Source organism: Oncorhynchus kisutch, linkage group LG2, assembly GCF_002021735.2.
Source record: "Oncorhynchus kisutch isolate 150728-3 linkage group LG2, Okis_V2, whole genome shotgun sequence".
NCBI lineage: Eukaryota > Metazoa > Chordata > Actinopteri > Salmoniformes > Salmonidae > Oncorhynchus > Oncorhynchus kisutch.
The window spans coordinates 41,609,660-41,628,468 of record NC_034175.2 but is presented as its reverse complement, the minus strand read 5'-3'; the positions used below and the strand labels follow the sequence as shown (position 1 = coordinate 41,628,468).

Sequence of the window (18,809 nt, the reverse complement as noted above, 5' to 3'; positions counted from 1 at the left end):
TCTGATTTCAAGCCCGGCAAAATTCAGCCTTCAACTCGACGAGACCACAGACGTTTCCAATCTAAGCCAGCTTGCTGTATTTGTGCACTATGTGAAAGACGACATGATAAAGGAAGATTTTTTATTTTGTAAGCCTCTTACAACAACAACTAAGGCAGCCGATGTGAAGAAACTTGTGGATGACTTCTTCAAAGACAACAATCTTTTGTGGGATATGGTTTCTGCAGTTTGTTCGGACGGAGCTCCAGTAATGCTGGGAAGAAAGTCTGGTTTTGGTGCGCTAGTGAAAGCCGATGCACCGCACATCATTGTTACGCATTGTATTCTGCACAGGCATGCGTTGGCAACAAAAACCTTGCCTCCAAAACTGGCAGAAGTATTAAATATTGTAGTGGAACTATGTGTGAACTATGTGCCAACTAGTGCTCTGAGGCACTGCATCTTCAGTGAGCTGTGTAAAGAATTGGGCTCTGAATTCGAGGTACTTCTGTACCATTCTAACGTTCGGTGGTGTCCCGGGGACAGGTGCTGAATCGTGTTTTTGCCGTGCGTGTGGAATTAGCCCTGTTTTTGCAAGAGCACCAACATTGTCATGCAGATTGCTACAAAAATTCTGAGTTCATTCTCATTTTAGCGTACATGGCTGATATCTTCGCAACTCTCAATCATCTCAATCAAAAGATGCAGGGCGGTGGAGTCAACATCATCGAAGCGGAGGAAAACCTGAAGGCTTTTCAAAAAAAGCTACCGTTATGGAAACGACGAACAGAGAATGATAACTTCGCAAACTTTCCCCTGCTGGACGACTGTGTAAGTAAGATCGAAGATGTATCTGGAATCTGAGACATTTCTGTACCTGCGGAACTGAAGCAAGCAATTGCCACACACTTAGATGAGCTTGCAAAGTCTCTCGACGGATACTTCCCTACAAGAGAGTCATATCCAGCATGCCGTTCACGTTTAGTGTTGAGACAACAGATGTCAATGATGAATACCTCGATGAAATCATTGAAATTCAGCAGAGCCAGGTTCAACAGCAACTCTTCAGAACAACAAAACGCTTTCAACATTTTGGTGTCAACAAATGGTAACGTACCCTGTTATTGCTAAGAAAGCAATCGAGATTTTCATACCGTTTGTTACAACATTTCTTTGCGAGCAATCCTTTTCGAGGATGCTGGACATAAAAACGAAGAAAATGAACAGACTTTGTTGCGAAAATGACATGAGAGTGGCACTTGCCAAGGTGAAGCCGCGCATTTCTGAACTGGTCTCTGAAAGGTAACAGCAGAAGTCACACTGATTTGCAGTAAATATTCATTATCATGTTTTTGTTTTTGTGTGAAAATCATGTTTTGATGATTTTGTTCTTTGAACACAGTGATGTTGAAGCACGGTTCATTTTGTGCACCAGTAAAATATATACCTATGTTTTGAATTTGAAAAAAATCATATTTTATTTTTCCAATTAAGTGTTCGGTGAATGCGCATATAAAACTGGTGGGGTTCAGTACCTCCAACAAAGTTAAGAACCACTGCTCTAGATTCAAGTCCAAACTGTAACTCGACCACTCAGGAGCATAAACTGTCTTCTTGGTAAGCAACTCCAGTGTAGATTTGACCTAGTGTTTTAGGTTATTGTCCTGCTGAAAGGTAAATTTATATGTCAGTGACTGGTGGAAAGCATACTGAACTAGGTTTTACTCTAGGTTTTTGCCTGTGCTTAGCTCAATTCCATAAAAAGATTACAAGCATATCCATAACATGATGTAGCCACTACTATGCTTGAAAATATGGAGAGTAGTACTCAGTATTGTGTTGTATTAGACCTTCCCCAAACATAACATTTTCTATGCAGGGCAAAAACATTTTTTGCAGTATTACTTGTGCCTTGTTGCAAACCTGATGAATATTTGAATTCTGTACAGGTTTCCTTCTTTTCACTCTGTCAATTAGGTTACTATTGTGGAGTAACTACAATGTCGTTGATCCATCCTCAGTTTTTTCCTATTACAGCCATGAAACTATTTTTTACCCATCTACCAATAGGTGCCCTTCTTTGTGATTCATTGGAAAACCTTCCTGGTCTTTGTGGTTGAATCTGTTTGAAATTCATTGCTCGACTGAGGGACCTTACATATAATTATGTGTGGTGTACAGAGATGAGGTAGTCATTCAAAAATCATGTTAAGCACCCCTTTCCCTTTTCCTTATTGCACACAGAATGAGTCCATGCAACTTGTTATGTGACTTGTTAAGCAACTTTTTAATTCTGCACGTATTTAGTTTTGCCATTACAAAGGGGTTGAAGACTTCTTGACTCAAGATAGTTCAGCTTTTCATTTTTTATTAATTTGTAAAAAATTATTGGGTATTATGTGTAAGTCAGTGACAAAAAAATGCAATTCAATCTATTTTAAATTCAGCCTGTAACGCAACAAAATGTGGAAAAGTCAAGGGGTGTGAATACTTTCTGTGGCTGCTAGCAATAGCATTGCACTTCTGTTGTCATCTGAAGAAAACAATTTAATGACGAATGTGTTGCACTAATGTATTTTCTGTGAAGGAAAACTATACTTGCACGCCCCATATCACTCTATTGAAGCAAACAAACACTATTTCCTGTCAATGTAAAAAGCAGGTGAAATTGTTTAAAGCACATATATTTTTTGTGGTCTGCATTTTGAAAATGCACATTTCTGAAAGCTAATCCGAACCCTGGTTTTGCTATGTTATTGTCATCTATGCGCTGTTGAAAACTGTGTTTTGCCAGAATAAAAGTAAGCTACCGGAGACACAACTCTCGTCTGTCTGTACCTGCTGAACAGGTCCATAAACATCTGTGACTCTAGCTGTCTGCATCTGGGTATTATCCTGATTTCTGTAAAAAGTCACAAGGCAATGTTACAACTCACTTTTCAAGTTATTACATACAACCAATCAGAATTCGGAAGAATTCTTTATATATGGAGGACGCGCCAAAGTTTTGGAAACACATTAAGCCATCTAGCTAACTAGATATCAAAGAATATTAGCTATATGCAGTTATCTTAGCCCACAAGCTATTTAGCCAACTAGCTATTAACCTAGCCAATCACAACGGTTATGGTCGGCAAGCTAGAGCCTAACTACTGGAGACCGGCTAGAACACAACTAAAGCATAATCGAACATTAAAAGTGAAGAGAGAGCAGAGACTTACAGATTAATGGCTGGGGCCCATCCGAAGGTACAACTTTTAAAAGCGTGCAGGCTGAATTAGCTACCAACGCCAGGGGGAGTTGGGCGCTTCACCGGCCAATGGAGTCAGTGTAATCTAAAATAGACAGATCCCAGATGTTAGTCAGCTAGCACGCTATCACGAAGCCAAGGTGGAAAAAGTTACAAAACTCCCATAGCCTACTTCACAGACAACATGCCAAAAAGTTGACAAAACAAATAGGAAAACAAATGAGGTACTACAAAATAAGAGTAAGCAGGTGTGTTTTTTTTCTTTAGTTTTGAGCCCACAGCAAGAAGGCACCATATGAGCTGACACAAAAATCAACACTGGATTCAATACTTCCGAGTTTTTCAATTGAAACTATTATACAAAATCCTTGCCACCAACAGAATGCTATATAAACTCAACAAAAAAAGAAATGTCCTCTCACTGTCAACTGCATTTATTTTCAGCAAACGTAACATGTGTAAATGTGTATGAACATAACAAGATTCAACAACTGAGAAATAAACTGAACAAGTTCCACAGACATGTGACTAACATAAATGGAATAATGTGTCCCTGAACAAAGGGGGGGTCAAAATCAAAAGTAACAGTTAGTATCTGGTGTGACCACCAGCTGCATTAAGTACTGCAGTGCATCTCCTCCTAATGGACTGCACCAGATTTTGTAAGTTCTTGTAAGTTCTGTGAGATGTTATCCCACTCTTCCAGCAAGCCACCTGCAAGTTCCCAGACATTTCTGGGGGGAATGGCCCTAGCCCTCACCCTCCTATCCAACTGGTCCCAGACATGCTCAATGGGATTGAGATCCGGGCTCTTCGCTGGCCATGGCAGAACACTGACATTCCTGTCTTGCAGGAAATCACGCACAGAACGAGCAGTGTGGCTGTTGGCATTTTCATGCTGGAGGGGCATGTCAGGATGAGCCTGTAGGAAGGGTATCACATGAGGGAGGAGGATGTCTTCCCTGTAATGCACAGAGTTGAGATTGCAGGCAATGACAACAAGCTCAGTCCGATGCTGCTGTGACACACCGCCCCAGACCATGATGGACCCTCCACCTCCAAATCGATCCCGCTCCAAATCTATCCCGCTCTGAGTACAGGCCTCGGTGTAACGCTCATTCCTTCAAGGATAAAGGTGAATCTGACCATGACCCCAGGTGAGACAAAACCGCGACGATCTGTGAAGTTATTTGGATTTTTACTAATTATCTTTGAAAGACTGGGTCCTGAAAAGGGGAGTTCATATGGGGCATACAACAATCTCAGCTCTGCAAATTTTGATGCGAAGAGACAGAATCAATAGATCATTTATTCTGGTATTGCCCCTAAGTAGCTTGTTTCTGGTGACAGGAATGGCTAAAAATGTAACGTCTACTTCCAACTGACACCCTCAAACACGTTGATCCCCTGAACGCAGCTCACGCTACAGATCACAATCACCTGAATTCTAATCACCTGTTCACACACCTGTATGTCATTATCACACACTATTTAGTTCAGTTCTTTGCACCCCATCACTGTGAGGTATTGTTTGTTTTGTGACACATGTCTTTCAGAGCGATGTTTTTCCCGTGATTTACGCCTACCGTGTATGATAGTTTTTGCCTGCCTCACTAACTACGCCTTTTGCCTATTTTCTGCCTGTACTTTAGCCTATCGGATTTCCTGTTGCCTGATCTCCTGGACTACGTTACTAGCCTATTCCCTCCCTGTACTGTTGCCCTTTTGGACCCCCAGTGTATGACCTTCTGCCTGCCCCTGGACCCAGCTACCTGCCTCCTCCTGTGGTCCTTTGCCACAAACACCTGCTGCGCCCTGCGCTTGAAACCATCTCTCTGTCTCTCCTCGTGTTCATTACAAAAAAAATGAACATTCATTTAAAATTAACCCTAAAATTGGCAGTGTTGGGCAATTTGGAAAGCCATAGTCAATCAATAAACAACATAATAATACTTTTAGGAATGGTTTGCATCGTTAGCTCACATTCTGTGGATACTATGCTATTAGAAAGGTTAAAACATCATGTAAAACATCACAGCACAGTTGAAAAACAGTAACATAGTATACTTCATAATTTCTTGTGAATAAACTATTATTTTGGCATGTCGGTTAGGACATCTACTTTGTGCATGACACAAGTAATTTTTCTAACAATTGTTTACAGTAGAGGTCGACCAATTATGATTTTTTTTCAACGCCGATACCGATACTGATTATTGGAGGACCAAAAAAGCCGATACCGATTAATTGGACTATTTTTTTAAAATGTATTTGTAATAATGACAATTACAACAATACTGAATGAACACTTATTTTAACTTAATATAATACATCAATAAAATCCATTTAACCTCAAGTAAATAATGAAACATGTTCAATTTGGTTTAAATAATGAAAAAACTAAGTGTTGGCGAAGAAAGTAAAAGTGCAATATGTGCTATGTAAGAAAGCTAACGTTTCAGTTACTTGCTCAGAACATGAGAACATATGAAAGCTGGTGGTTCTTGTATGCTTGTATGCTCAGTCAGATTATATGCAACACAGGACACGCTAGATAATATCTAGTAATATCATCAACCATGTGTAGTTAACTAGTGATTATGATTGTTTTTTTACAAGATAGGTTTAATGCTAGCTAGCAACTTACCTTGTCTTACTGCATTCGCGTAACAGGCAGTCAGTCTCCTTGTGGAGTGCAACGAGAGAGAGGCAGGTCGTTATTGACAAGGTGAAAATCTGTCGTTCTGCCCCTGAACGAGGCAGTTAACCCACCATTCCTAGGCCGTCATTGAAAATAAGAATGTGTTCTTAACTGACTTGCCTAGTTACTGACTTGCTTAGTTATTTTTTTTAAATCGGCGCCCCCCCAAAAAATCTCTGATTGTTATGAAAACTTGAAATCGGCACCAATTAATCGGCAATTCCGATTTGTCAGTCGACCTCTAGTTTTCAGACAGATGATTTCACTTATAATTCACTGTATCACAATTCCAGTGGGCCAGAAGAATACATACACTGAGTTGACTGTGCCTTTAAACAGCTTGGAAAATTCCAGAAAATAATGTCATGGCTTTAGAAGCTTCTGATTAGCTTATGGCTAATTGACATAATTTGAGTCAATTGGAAGTGTACCTGTGGATGTATTTCAAAGCCTACCTTCAAACTCAGTGCCTCTTTGCTTGACATCATGGGAAAATCTAAATAAATCACCCAAGACCTCAGAGAAGAAAATGTAGACCTCCACAAGTCTGGTCCATCCTTGGGAGCAATTTCCTAACGCCTGAAGTTACCACGTTCATCTGTACAAACAATAGTATAAGTATAAGTACAAGTACAACGCAAGTATAAACACCATGAGACCACGCAACTGTCATACCGCTCAGGAAGGAGTTCTGTCTCATATAGATTAACATACTTTGGTGAGAAAAAGGCTAATCAATCCCAGAACAACAGCAAAGGACCTTGTGAAGATGCTGGAGGAAACCGGTACAAAAGTAACTATATCCACAGTAAAACGAGTCCTATATCAACATAACCTGAAAGGCTGCTCAGCAAGGAAGAAGCCCCTGCTCCAAAACCACCATAAAAAGCCAGACTACGGTTTGCAACTGTACATGGGGACAAAGATCGTATTTTTTGGAGTAATGTCCTCTGGTCTGATTAAACAAAAATAGAACTGTTTGGCTATAATGACCATCGTTATGTTTGGAGGAAAAAGGGGCTGAAAAAGCTGAAATAAATCATTCTCTCTACTAGTATTCTGACATTTCACATTCTTAAAAGAAAGTGGTGATCCTAACTGACCTAAAACAGGGAATTTCTACAAGGATTAAATGTCAGGAATTGTGAAAAACTGAGTTTAAATATATTTGGCTAAGGTGTATGTAAACTTCCGACTTCAACTATATATAGACAGGAGTGTGCCTTTCCAAATAATTGTCCAATCAATTGAATTTACCACAGGTAGACTCCAATCAAGTTCTAGAAACATCTCAAGGATGATCAATGGAAACAGGATGCACCTGAACTCAATTTCGAGTCTCATAGCAAAGGGTCTGAATACTTATGTAAATAAGGTATTTCTGTTTTTTATTTGTAATAAATGTATAAACATTTCTACAACCCTGTTTTCGCTTTGTCATTATGGGGTATTGTGTGTAGATTTAATCCATTTAAGAATACGGTTGTAACGTAACAAAATGTGGAAAAAGGGAAGGGGTCTGAATACTTTCCGAGTTCACTGTAATGTAAAGAATCATTTTACCATCTAAACTAGAGGTCGACCAATTAAGATTTTTCAACGCCGATACCGATACCGATTATTGGAGGACCAAAAAAGCCTATACTGATTAATCGGCCAATTTTTTTATTTGTAATAATGACAATTACAACAATACTGAATTAACACTTATTTTAACTTAATATAAAACATCAATAAAATCAATTTAGCCTTAAATAAATTATGAAACATGTTCAATTTGGTTTAAATAATGCATAAACAAATTGTTGGAGAAGAAAGTAATATGTGCCATGTAAAAATGTGTGCCATGTAAAAAAGCTAACGTTTAAGTTCCTTGCTCAGAACATGAGAACATATGAAAGTTGGTGGCTCCTTTTAACATTAGACTTCAATATTCCAAGGTAAGAGGTTTTAGATTGTAGTTAATATAGTATTTATAGGACTATTTCTCTCTATACCATTTGTATTTCATATACCTTGACTATTGGATGTTCTTATAGGCACTATATTATTGCCAGTGTAACAGTATAGCTTCTGTCCCCCTCCTCGCCCCTACCTGGGCTCGAACCAGGAACACATCGACAACAGACACACTCGAAGCATCGTTACCCATCGCTCCACAAAAGCCGCGGCGCTTGCTGTGCAAGGGGAATAACTACTCCAGATCTAAAAGCGAGTGACGTTTGAAACAATATTAGCGCACACCCAGCTAACTAGCTAGCCATTTCACATTGGTTACACCAGGCATTAGGCTTGAAGTCATATAAACAGCGCTGTGCTTGCGAAGAGCTGCTGGCAAAACGCACTAAAGTGCTGTTTGAATGAATGATTACGGGCCTGCTGCTCAGTCAGACTGCTCTATCAAATCAGACTTAATTATAACATAATAACACACAGAAATACAAGCCTTTGGTCATTAATATGATCGAATCCGGAAACTATAATTTCGAAAACAAAACATTTATTATTTCAGTGAAATACGGAACCGTTCGGTATTTTACCTAAGTCTAAATATTCTTGTTACATTGCACAACCTTCAATGTATGTCATAATTACGTAAAATTCTGGCAAATTAGTTCGCAATGAGCCAGGCACCCCAAACTGTTGCATATACCCTGACTCTGCGTGCAATGAACGCAAGAGAAATGACACAATTTCACCTGGTTAATATTGCCTGCTAAACTGGATTAGTAGTTATAACTAGTGATTATGATTGATTGTTTATTATAAGATAAGTTTAATGCTAGCTAGCAATTTACCTTGGCTTCTACTGCATTACACGTAACAGGCAGGTTACTCGTGGAGTGCAATGGTTAGAGCGTTGGACTCGTTTTTATTTTACCTTTATTTAACTAGGCAAGTCAGTTAAGAAGAAATTCTTATTTTCAATGACGGCCTAGGAACAGTGGGTTAACTGCCTGTTCAAGGGCAGAACGACAGATTTGTACCTTGTCAGCTCAGGGGTTTGAACTTGCATCCTTCCGGTCACTAGTCCAACGCTCTAACCACTAGGCTACCCTGCCGCCCTAGTTAACTGTGCAGTTGCAAGATTTGGAACTCCTGAGCCGACAAGGTGAAAATCTGTCGTTCTGCCCCTGAACAAGGCAGTTAACCCACAGTTCCTAGGCAGTCATTGAAAATAAGAATGTGTTCTTAACTGACTTGCCTAGTTAAATAAAAGGTATAAAAAATATGAAAAATGAAATAACAATAACAATAATAATCGGAAATCGGCACCCAAAAATACCGATTTCCAATTGTTATGAAAACTTGAAATCGGCCCTAATTAATCGGCCATTACGATTAATCGGTCGACCTCTAATCTAAACAACTCTGAAATACATTTTACATAACCAAAGATGATGTATTTTCAGCTGTTTGAAGCTGGTGTAAAAAAACAAGAGCATGAAACTAGTTGGAAAGAGGCTGAGATAGTTTAATAGAAAGACTAAGTTATCAAAACAATTGCTTATAGCCATTAGTAAATACTCCCGCTATTAGGTAACGTTTATCTACATGACAATAAAGTTAATAACAAAATGTTTTTTCCAAAAATGTATGTAGGCCTATTTAAACAGTTTAGACAGTTATTTTAATTTTATGACGGTCTTCATCCATGATCGTCAGGTACATGGTTATTCAATTACCGTCACAGCCCTACCACAATCTCCTGAATTTTGGGGGATTCATGTCCAGAAAGTCACTTTCTGACCACTTCTACCATGGGCAAATATGTATGAAAAGTTTTGTTCAATCAAAAGGGGGTGCAGTCAAAAAGTGATTGAATTTAAATGGAACGACACTCTACAGACTTTCTCTTAATACACAGCATCTTCACCCGTTTCAAATCCCTACATGATTTTCTATTGTAGGGATTTCTAGGTCAGTAATACATTTCATGGAATTGGCATCTTAACACAGAAGGGTAGATTGGGGAAAAAAAGCAATAGTCAGGACTCTGACATCATAGGGACTCTGAGCCGTTCCCTTTGTTTAAAGCAGATGTGCACGTCTAATAAATCACTCCTGGGTTTTGGCTGATGAACATTCCACAGGTGTTCAGCCTGAGCTTAGCCTAGACAGTTTGCGGATAAGACTTCATGGCCACTCATCACGACAGCAGCAGAGGTTTATTATTAGACTACCTCACACTGAACTTTTAGTAATATATAGGCCTAAATACCTCTAAGAAAAAGACCACAACTCAGCACTCTAATACAGGGGTTGGAACTGGTTCAGGGAACATAACCGAAAACTGCTGGAAAATAACAAACATTTTCAAAAAACAGAAACCGAACCGGGAACGCAAGTGATCCACCCTATTCCGGAACAGAACCGTTATTTTAAAAGCATGGAAACCGGTTAATATAATTATTTTACGTTCCAGGCATTTTTTCTAGTCCCACAAAAATACACAACAAAGTGCATACGCAAAGCCCTCACTCTGTCACTCAGAAATGTATTCCAGTGTTTGCCTGCCAGCTGAAAATCTTTGCCTGTGTGTGTGCGTGTGTTAAGCATACCTGTCCCTCCGAAGCATAGGCTACTGTACTGACATTACAAGCATGATTCAGAAGATAGGGATAAGGATTTTTTTATTAGCTAGAGAAGAATGGATGAACTTTTTCAATGCTAGTTAAGGGTTCCAAAAGGGTTCTTCGGTTGTCCCCATTGGAGAAACCTGCTTTAGTTCCAGCTAGAACCCTTTTTGGTTCACGGTAGAACCCTTTTGGATTCCATGTAGAACCCTTTGTGGAAAAGGTGTTACATTGAACCCGAAGGAGTTTTACCTGGAACCAAAAGGGCTCTACCCAGAACCAAAAAGGGTCCTGTGGGGACAGCCGAAAAACCCTTTTAGGTTGTAGATCGCACCTTTTTTTCTAAGAGTGTAGATATCACGTTTCACGTTGAAGTTATTAACAACAAAAAGGTAAGATGTGTTTTAAATTCTGGTGCCGCTGTGCACACACAAGTTTGTTAGCTTGCTAGCTCAAAGGACATAAAGTTCCATAATTGAAGCCGCTCATGCTAGGTATAATTCTGTGGACCTAATTCAGATAATGCATGTCATAAGATGTCAAGCATTTCAAGCCTCCTCCTCAACCCCCTCTCGCTTTCTCCCCACCTACATAATTTCTGTCGCATCTTTCGCCAAAGGCTACACTTGTCTGTTCATTATGCATGTAAACAACTAGCTTGCCTGCTCTATCCACACTGATTGCTGAAGTAATTTAATGAGCAAAATACTGTTGATTTCACAAGTTAAAAAAGGAACAGAAAGAACTGGTTTGAACCCGTTCAGAACTTAGTGGTTCTGTTCTGAATTAATTGATTGGAAAATTATTTTGGTTCCAACCTCTGCTCTCATGTAGTGTTGTCATGATAATAAAATATTTCTAATGATATGATACCAGGCCAAGTATCACGATACCAAGTAGTATTGCGATATCACGGGGGGGAAACCAGTGGCCTGGCGCCCTGTTTGCCCCATCCCCTGGTTGCTTGTTCCCGTTTTCTAAACATTCTGCGCATGTACTACACCAAAACACAGTTCATGAGTAGCTGACCCTTTTAATTATTCCTGTGGCCATCAAATATGCCTAGATCTACTGTCAAGTTACCAGGTTGTTAGCTACAGTGCCTTCAAAAAGTATTCACACCCCTTTCCTTTTTCCACATGTTGTTGTGTTAGAGGTTGAATTTTTAAATTATTTAATTTAATTTCTTGTCACTGGCCTACACACAATGATGTCAAAGTGGAACTTTTTATTATTTATTTTTTACAAATGTATTAAAAATGAAACGCTGAAATGGCTTCAGTCAATAAATATTCAACCCCTTTGTTATGGCAAGCCTAAAGTTCAGGAATTAAAATGTGATTAATAAGATGCAAGGACTCACTCTTGTGTGCAATAATAGTGTTCACACCTCATGTCCACCAGAAGCATCAAACTCTTTGCATTCCGGCGGAAGTAATGTATTGTTAATGGAGCAGTCCGCAGTGCTACGTTTGGGGTGCCCGACTAGGCTGTGTTACTTTTCTGTGCCATGGTACAAATCAAAAGTACACACACAGACTCCAACTAGCTAGCTTTTAGCCTGTTAAAAAGCGAAGCACATGTGTGTCATGTACTAAAAATGCGGGCTAGACATCCGACAAAACAAACGCATATGCATCTGATGGACATCGAGCATCAGCCGAGCAGTGAATTTCAAACACAGATTCAACAACAAAGACCAAGGAGGTTTTCAAATGGCTCGCATAGAAGGGCACCTATTGGTAGATGAGTAAAATAAAGACATTGAATATCCCTTTGAGCATTGTGACATAATTAATTACACTTTGGATGGGGTATCAATACACCCAGTCACTACAAAGATACAGGCCTCCTTCCTAACTTAGTTGCCGGAGAGGAAGGAAACTGCTCAGGGATTTCACCACGACGCCAATGGTGATTTTAAAACAGTTACAGAGTTTATTGGTTGTGATAGAAGAACACTGAGGATGGATCAACAACATTGTAGTTACTAGAGATGCACAATATATCGGTGAACATATCGGAATTGGCAGAAATTAGCTAAAAATGCCAACATCGGTATCGGGCCGATGTCTAGTTTAACACCGGTGTGAAAAAATTATGTCAAAGCAGATGTGCATACCTATATAACGTAGGTACATGACGTAATGACTTCACATAACATTTTGCGCTACACCTGCAACACAGCATTCCTAACCTAGCCCAGACCACAATGTATGCTGTGTGGATCGAGCAGTCAACAAGTCGAGCAGTCATCTGAAAGAGTGAGACAATTCAAAGGTGAAATTCATTAACGCCAAGATAATTGAATTCATTGCCCTTGACAATCAACCGTTCTCTGTCGTGGATGATGTTGGCTTTCGCGACTGGACGAGCACCGGTAACGTTACCAAGTGCACTATTGTTCAGATGTTGCCCTACCGGAGTTACACACTGCTATTAGCTTCACGACATACAATGGAACTACGTTTGGGTCTTTGTGTGTCAAAAAAGATACACGTAAAATAACACTATTTGACAATAACACCATTTAACATATTAAATAAGATTTTAATTTGACACTTTAAATAACACAGTTCTAGTATAAAATGTTGTGTGTTCTGAATTTGCATGTGCAAGCCAAGCACCACCACTACTATCAGTAGCACTGTCAAAGCGGTACAAAAAGTCTGCAAACAAGCAAACACCGGCCACGAACGATGTGTTTACAATACCGCAATGGTAATAAAGCCTTATTTGTTTGACCGCAACTTGTGGGGTAGCTAGCTAGCATTTGCTTGGTACCTAGCTAGCACCAATACAACCAGCCTGAAAACAATAACCAGTAAAAACTGCAGTAATTTTCACTATTCTTAGCAATGATTTAGGAATCCTTGTGAGTAAGTATTGTTTTCACCTATTGAAATTGAATTTCAGTTCATGAAAATAAATAGCTAGCCAGCTACTTAACCCTGTTGCCCAAAGCTAACATTATAAGCAGCCAGCTAGCTTCATCTGGCTAGTGAGGCTCGACCTGACCGGGTTATGGTTGTGAAGCTAGCCACAATAAGGATTAGGTACAACAATGGAATTTGCTGTTTGCCTTCAAAATAAAAGTACCTCTTTGAAAGTGATGCAGAAGGTTACAACTGGTTGAATCATGCCAGGTTGGTATGTGAAACAATGAAATGGGGTATCAGTCTACTCGGTGACACCCACAGACCACAATTGTGAAGAGTTTATGCAAATATTAAAGTTGTAGCTCTTATCACGGGACTGGGACTGTGTGAAATCACCTGCCCAGTCAACCTATTGTGTGTATTGACATTCCTATTGCACTGTACAGCTTACTAAGGACTGGGGATCAATGAAATGGGGTATCAGTCTACTCAATACCCAATATATTTTTTCCCAACATCCTCCTCAGAGTTATCAGACTACAAAACATCCATGCAGTATTGTTTTTCCTCAAGAATAGTGTTCAATTCACATAGGTTGACAATAAATGTGGCACAATTCACAGTTGTTTCAGAGTCCCATAATAAGAGTTACGATGCTAATGCTCTCTGGGTGTCACTGAGTAGACTGATACCCCATGTCATTGATCCACAATCCATAGGTAAGGCTGTACAGTGAAATAAGTATGTACTCAATGCAATTCTAAAGTATAATACATCCAGTGAGATTTCAACAGATTTTTGTCAAATTAACAAATTATTGTCTTTTGTTGATTTTATATATCAACATTCCAAACTCGTTTAGTATGATATATTCAATTATGGCATAATTATACTATTTCTATGCATTTGCATCACTGTCAATGATATACTTTTATTTTGAAGGCTAACCGCAAAGTCCAATATTGTGGCTTAATCCGTATTGTGGCTAGATTCACAAAGATGGGTAACACCACCATTAATCAAATAAGAACTGTTTTAAAAATTAGGGTTATTTTAGATGATGACACCTAGCTATATAGTTAGCTAGCTAACAATAGCTACTGAAACAGATTATGTTGTTTTTCTATGTTTTATGGGAAGAACATTGTTTGCATCCATGAGCTAGCTAGGTTTTGTTAATAACCAGCACTGTAGGTGTGCAAGACAACTTTACCAGTATCGTAGCATACGTATCGATGAATCGTTGTGACTAGGGTTGCACATTTTGGGGAATATTCAGGGGTGGAAACTTTCCGTGGGAATTAACTAGAATATATGGGAATTAACAGGAATATATGGGAATTAATATTAATACCATTTAAATGTATATGTTTTTTGCATTGATATACTTACCATATAATTTGGAGACAGAAACATAAACCTTTTACCTTATCATTAGTAGACATAATTGCAAATGATTAAATCCTTCCAATAGAAATAAAATGTAAAAATGTAGTTATGAATCAAACTTCAATTAAATTAGTTGACTCTTCACATGAGATGATTTTACTGAACAACAAAAGAAAGGGAATATTGAATGATCCCCAATGATCCATCGCATCTCCCAAAAATGTTTTCAACATATATCTGTAAAATGATAGTCTAGAAACTAAAGCTTTGGCTAAGTCTTCCTCTCAGGCTTCCATGTCTTCTCCCTGGACCTCTTCAATGTCCACCTCTTTAACATCACTCTGAGGCCTCATCTTCACTGTCAAGTTCCATACTTCTTGAGGTTGGCTCATTGTCAGGCTCAAAAAGCCTCAAATTTGCCTGGATGGCCACCAATTTTTCACTCCTTGATTCGGTCAGCCTGTTGCGTGCAGATCCACAAAGTCCCTTTCACCAGGTGGATAAGATATGTTGGCACGACTGCCATATTGCATATTCATCCCAAAGCTCTTGCTTGGAAGTGTACTTCGCCAGACTGCCAAGAACCTTGCCCTCATCCAGGCCAAGGTGGCGAGAAACGGTAGTGATGAAACCATAGGCCTTGTTGATCTCTGCACCAGACAGGATAGGATGCTCTTGCCAGCATACTTGGGGTCCAACATTTACGCTGTGGCGTGTATGGGCTTCAGGCAGAAGTCTTCATGCTTTTTGATGAACTTCAGAACTGAAGTTTCCTCTGCTTGGAGCAACAGTGAAGTGGGCAGGGCAGTATGGATTTATTCTCTTACATCTGCAAGCAGAGCCTGAACATCAGACAGGATGGCATTGTCTCCCTCAATCCGTGCAATGGCTACTGCTATAGGTTTCAGGAGTTTCAGGCTGCTAACAACTCTCTCCCACAATACATCATCTAGGAGGAACCTCTTGATGGGGCTGTCCATATCGGCAGACTGTAATATTGCCATTTCATGGAGAGACTCCTTCCCCTCCAGTCAAACATGATGACAACACCACCCCAACGGGTGTTGCTGGGCATCTTCAATATGGTGCTATTATTCTTCTCACATTGCTTGGTAAGGTAGATTGCTGCTATAACTTGATGACCATTCACATACCTAATCATTTCCTTGGCTCTGTTGTAGAGTGTATCCATTGTTTTCAGGCCATGATGACCTTGAGGAGCAGATTCAATGCTTCGTGCCCACTTTAGACCATGCAGCCTTCATGTTTTCAGCATTGTCTGTCACCAGTGCAAATACCTTATGTGGTCCAAGGTCATTGATGACTGCCTTCAGCTCATCTGCAATGTAGAGACCGGTGTGTCTGTTGTCCCTTGTGTCTGTGCTCCTGTAGAATACTGGTTGATGGGTGGAGATGATGTAGTTAATTATGGCTTGCCCACGAACATTCGACCACCCATCAGAGATGATTGCAATAAAGTCTGCTTTCTCTATGATTTGCTTGACCTTCACATGAACTCTTTTGAACTCTTCATCCAGCAAATTAGTAGATAAAGCATGTCTGGTTGGAGGGGTGTATGTTGGGTGAAAAACATTCAGAAATCTCTTCCAATACACATTGCCTGTGAGCATCAGATGTGAACCAGTTGCATACACAGCTCGAGCAAGACATTCATCAGCATTTCTCTTCCTCTATTGAGTCAAAAAAACTTCTGATTCCTGGAGGACCATGAGCTGTTGCTATCGATAAGGTTCATCATTTAAACCTCTAATAGAAGTAGAGGGACTTTTGTCAGAGGTTGCTTGTTGTGAGCGCTGAGGGAACTTTATGCACCTGGTCAAATGATTCTGCATCTTTGTTGCATTCTTCACATATAATTTGGCACAGTATTGAGCTCGGGTGAACTCTGTTTCCATTGATCATCCATTATCTGTTTCTACAACTTGATTGGAGTCCACCTGTGGTAAATTCAAGTGATTGGACATGATTTGGAAAGGCACACACCTGTCAATATGATTAAATACATTTGTATTTGCCACATGCGCCGAATACAACAGGTGTAGACCTTACACTGAAGTGCTTACTTACAAGCCCTTAACCTTTGCGCTCCGGTACCGCTTGCCATGCGGTAGCAGAGAGAACAGTCTATGACTAGGGTGGCTGGAGTCGTTGGCAATTTTTAGGGCCTTCCTTTGACACCACCTGGTATAGAGGTCCTGGATGGCAGGAAGCTTGGTCCCAGTGATGCACTGGGCCCTACGCACATCCCATCTGTTGTGCCTTGCGGTCGGAAGCCAAGCAGTTGCCAAACTGCGGATATGAGGCAAATCTTTTCAGTCTCCTGAGAATAGGCGTTGTCGTGCCCTCTTCACGACTGTCTTGGTGTGTTTGTACCATGATAGTTTGTTGGTGATGTGGACACCATGGAACCTAAAGCTCTTAACCTGCTCCATGACAGCCCCGTCGATGAGAATGGCTGCGTGCTCGGTCCTCCTTTTCCTGTACTCCACAATCATCTCCTTTGTCTTGATCACGTTGAGGGAGAGGTTGTTATCCTGGCACCACACTGCAAGGTCTCTGACCTCCTCCCTCCCTCTGAAGTAAATCCTTTGCATCCGACTCGTTAAAGAAAAATTGTTCGTCCAGTACAAGGTGAGTAATCGCTGTCCTGAAATCCAGAAGCTCTTTTTGGTCATAAGAGACGGTGGCAGAAACATTATGTACAAAATAAGTTACAAATAACGCACAGATCTGGGGAAGGAGGCACAGACCTTCCAGAAGGACGATCATCTCTGCAGCACTCCACCAATCAGGCCTTTATGGTAGAGTGACTGCCCACTTGGGGGTTTTCCAAAAGGCACCTAAAAGGACTCTCAGACCATGAGAAACAAGATTCTCTGGTCTGATGAAACCAAGATTAAATTATTTGGCCTGAATGCCATGCATCACGTCTGGAAGAAACCTGGCACCATTCCTACGATGAAGCATGCAGGGACTGGGAGACAAGTCAGTATCCAAGGAAAGATGAACGGAGCAAAGTACAGAGAGATCCTTGATGAAAACCTACTCCAGAGTGCTCAGGACCTCAGACTGGGGCCAAGGTTCAGCTTCCAACAGGACAATGACCCTAAGCACACAGCCACAACAATGCAGGAGTGGCTACAGAACAATTCTCTGAATGTCCTTGATTGGCACAGCCAGAGCCCAGACTTGAACCGGATCGCAAATCTCTGAAGAGACATGAAAATAGCTGTGCAGCCACGCTCCCCATCCAACCTGACAGAGCTTGAGAGGATCTGCAGAGAAGAAACTCCCCAAATACAGGGGTGCCAAGCTTGTAGTGTCATACCGAAGAAGACTCGAGGCAGTATCGATGCCAAAGGTGCTTCATCAAAGTACTGAGTAAAGGTTTTTTATTTCTACATTTCTACATGGGGTATCGTGTTTAGATTGATGAGTAAAAAAACAAAATAATTTGATCCATTTTAGAATAAGGCTGTAACGTAACAAAATGTGGAAAAGGTCATGGGGGCTGAATTGTTTCCGAATTCACTGTAGGCCTACTGCAGCAATGATTGGTTATGGCGCACCAGTCTGTGTAGAGTATCGGCCTGAGTAGTGCCTGTCAATGCAATAGAATCCTACTCCAATGCACTCTGCCTACAAGACAATCTCTTGCACAGTTAGTTTTGCATACTAGATGTTGACCGATTAATCGGAATGGCCGATTAATTAGGGCCGGTTTCAAGTTTCCATAGCAATCGGTAATCTGCATTTTTGGACACAGACTGTGGCTGATTACATTGCACTCCACAAGGAGACTGCGTGGCAGGCTGACTACCTATTACGTGAGTGCAGCAAGAAGCCAAGGTAAATTGCTAGCTAGCATTAAACTTACCTTATAAAAAACAATCAATCTTAACATAATCACTAGTTAACTACACATGGTTGATGATATTACTAGTTTATCTAGCTTGTCCTGCGTTGCATATAATCGATGCTGTGCCTGTTAATTAATTTCTCATCGAATCACA

At 40.3% G+C, this 18,809-nt stretch overlaps 1 protein-coding gene across 5 annotated transcripts in view; it reads right to left on the bottom strand.

The window, feature by feature from the left end:
* Positions 1 to 18,809, bottom strand: part of LOC109866085 (protein TANC1) — a 267,888-nt gene that overhangs the window by 236,965 nt on the left and 12,114 nt on the right. For 3 of the 5 annotated variants that reach the window (XM_031794469.1, XM_020454642.2, XM_031794474.1), the window contains exon 2: positions 3,201 to 3,314. The exons of 1 other annotated variant lie outside the window; for it this stretch is intronic. The gene's annotated coding sequence lies outside the window, so the exon portion shown is untranslated. Of the gene's footprint in view, positions 1 to 3,200; positions 3,315 to 5,876; positions 5,917 to 18,809 lie in introns of those variants that run through there. One more of the 5 variants, XM_031794471.1, reaches the window with a different exon arrangement.